The sequence below is a fragment of the Triticum aestivum genome, chromosome 4B (assembly GCF_018294505.1).
Source record: "Triticum aestivum cultivar Chinese Spring chromosome 4B, IWGSC CS RefSeq v2.1, whole genome shotgun sequence".
In the NCBI taxonomy this organism is placed as follows: Eukaryota; Viridiplantae; Streptophyta; class Magnoliopsida; order Poales; family Poaceae; genus Triticum; species Triticum aestivum.
This window is the reverse complement of record NC_057804.1, coordinates 193,071,437-193,074,418: the sequence shown is the minus strand read 5'-3', so window position 1 is coordinate 193,074,418 and position 2,982 is coordinate 193,071,437. Positions and strand designations below refer to the sequence as shown.

Sequence of the window (2,982 nt, the reverse complement as noted above, 5' to 3'; positions counted from 1 at the left end):
AGGTGATATGGTTGCTATTATCATAGCAGTCAACGTCGTTGTCTGGTCGTCACGTCCGCGCATACTTCACTGACGACTCAACTGAGCTGCAACAAGAGCAACCTGCACTACTTGCGCTGGAGCCGCTAAACTGCAAGGTGTCGGCGTCCCGGACTAACTGCAGAAAAACAAAATGTAAAGCGAACTGCACGGCGGTGCTGCCGGGCACATCAGCCCTCCGGTAAACCTTTTCTATTACTACGTCCAAACTACTAGACAAGACTAGTGAACTGCATTATTTCAAATATTTTTGTTATTTTGTTCTAGAACTTTTCTGTTACACCATTATATTGTTATCTTTGCATTAAAAAAAACTGCATGTATATGCAATGCGTACTGCGGGATGCCATAAGGGAACCACAAACATGGTGAAACTAAAACAAACAGCAAAGATGAACTAGTAAAGAAATAATTATGCCACCGGCCACCATAATGCAGTGCACTTGTCTCCCGCCGCCTACAAACAAGAAGTGTAGGAGAGAGTTGCAGGTGAGAGCCGTAGACTGCACGCCGAGGCGAGCTGCACTGCAGGCCACGCTCGACAGCACTACATGATGTGCTCGCTGGAAAGGGCCGCCTCACCTGTCGCTCTTCAACTTCACGGCCTCATTTGTGGACTGCACGGGTGCTGTCGCCTGGCTGCAGGGCAGGGACGCCCGCACGCTCATGCTGTTCCAGACACTGGGCGAAGTGAGATGTAGTTCGATCCCAAAAAACAACCCGTATGGACGAAGTGAGCTGCATCGATGCGAGAGTGCTACCAGACCTGCCAAACAGAGGAAGTGGGGGGTGGGGGATCATGCAACGTAGCAGAAGAGAGGGGAGGGACTTCAACATTCGCCACCGTGCACTGAAGATTTTAATAGCAAAAACAAAAAAATTGAACCGAAGACCGGTGCGGCTGCGGAGGGGCGGGCAGCAAGAAACCGGCGCGCGCCTGATGGATCTGGGCAGGGGTGGAGCGCCGGTAGCTTCAAACACAGGCAGCGGACAGACAAGAGGCGGTGGCCTCGCTGGACCTAGGCGTCCGACCTTGAACGGCGGCGATGGATGCAGGGCACGCCAGATCTTTGGCGAGATCTGGTGCGGGGTAGCTAGGGTGGCGGGGTGGTGGGCTCCCGGCGATCTTAGAGCTTACTGGACCCCCTCCAATCTTTGAAGGCTGATGCTCATCAGAGAGATGGTGGTCGTGAGGTGAGGAAGGAGTTGCACACGCGCACGCGAACTACACTGTCGTGGGGGACACGCGCAACACCGACGGTCGTGGAAGAACGGGGAGGGGTGGATCGCCGGCGACCCCGAGCTCACTGGACCTCTCCAACCCTTGAAGCCGGCCGCCGCTGACGCCCCCAGGACGGCTACAAGTGGATATGATGTCGGGCAGCCGTGGGAGGACGGCGACGGGGCAAATCCGGCGGCTGGCCGACGCGTGGGCAGGTGGGCCGAGTAGGAGGTGGTTGGAGAGGGTGCGGCGGCGCGGGGAGGGGTGGTGCCATGGCGCGGGGTGTGAGGTGGTGTAGTGGCCCAGGGGAGGAGATGGTGCAGCGGCGGGCTGGGAGGGGAGGCGCAGAGTGGATTGAGGAGCACGGGGGGAGAGAGAGATGGGTGGGTGATGAGAGGATAAGGTGGGGATAAGATTTTCTCTCCTGTAGCTCGTATGGGTTCATTTGCAGGTTAGTTTGTAGCTATACAGAGCGGGTCGGAGGTGTTAGCAGAATAAGGTCTTAAGGGTGTTATCATAATAAACCCACCCTATATATATGTATAGAGCGGGTTGGATGTTTTACGCCACTTAACATGTGTTTGCAGGCCGAAGAAATCCCGTGCACCATACTCTACTTGATCAAAGGCCAGAAGGTGGACGTGAGAAAGGGGATGATAATGAACCCCTTGCAACCCACGTTCCACAACCAGCCGATCCCCGCTAGGCACTTCAGGGTTAACTTGTCCAGTGTGAAATCGGGGCACGAGGATTTGCCTCCTCCAATACAGCATATGGGAGAGGACGACGAGACTCCGCCGCGGATTGGAAGCTGCAATGGTTGGGTGCTGCTATGGCCGAAGAATCTTATTCGTCTAGAGCCGGCCGAGAGCACACCAATAACCACACATCAACAAGCATGTGCGGAGACTGAGGGAGTCCTGGATTAGGGGGTATCCGGACAGCCGGACTATATGCTTTGTCCGGACTATTGGAGCGTGAAGATACAAGATTCAAGACTACGTCCCGTGTCCAGATGGGACTCTCCTTTGCATGGAAGACAAGCTTGGCGATCCGGATATTATATTTCCTTCCTTGTAACCGACTCCATGTAAACCCTAGCCCTCTCCGGTGTCTATATAAACCGGAGAGGTTGTTCCTTAGAGGGACGATCACAATCATAACCATCATAGGCTAGCTTCTTGGGTTTAGCCTCTACGATCTCGTGGTAGATCAACTCTTGTACTACTCATATCATCAATATCAATCAAGAAGGAAGTAGGGTTTTACCTCCATCGAGAGGGCCCGAACCTGGGTAAACATTGTGTCCCTTGCCTCCAGTTACCATTAGCCTAAGACGCATAGATCAGGACCCGTACCCGAGATCCACCGGTTTTTGACACCGACATTGGTGCTTTCATTGAGAGTTCCTCTGTGTCGTTGCTGCAAGGCTCGTTGGCTCCTTCAATCGTCAACAGCACGGTCTAGGGTGAGACTTTCCTTCCCGGACAGATCTTCGTGTTCGGCGGCTTCGCACTGCGGGCCAATTCGCTTGGCCAATTGGAGCAGATCGATAGCTACGCCCCTGGCCACCAGGTCAGATTTGGAAACCTGAACTACACGGCTGATATCCGCGGAGACTTGATCTTCAACGGATTCGGGACTGTGCCAGGAGCGCCTGCTGTCACGGTGAGCACGGCTTAGACCTGCTGTCGGATAATGCTCGGGATGTCGCCCCTGCA

The 2,982-nt window shown here is 54.4% G+C and overlaps 1 long non-coding RNA gene across 1 annotated transcript; it reads right to left on the bottom strand.

Moving 5' to 3' along the window:
• Positions 1-286: 286 nt before the first annotated feature.
• LOC123091775 (uncharacterized) lies at positions 287-1,717 on the bottom strand. The gene is made up of 2 exons (XR_006443478.1): positions 622-1,717; positions 287-496 (listed from the first exon to the last, which is right to left on the bottom strand). It is a non-coding gene; the product is annotated as an uncharacterized lncRNA (long non-coding RNA).
• Positions 1,718-2,982: the final 1,265 nt, after the last annotated feature.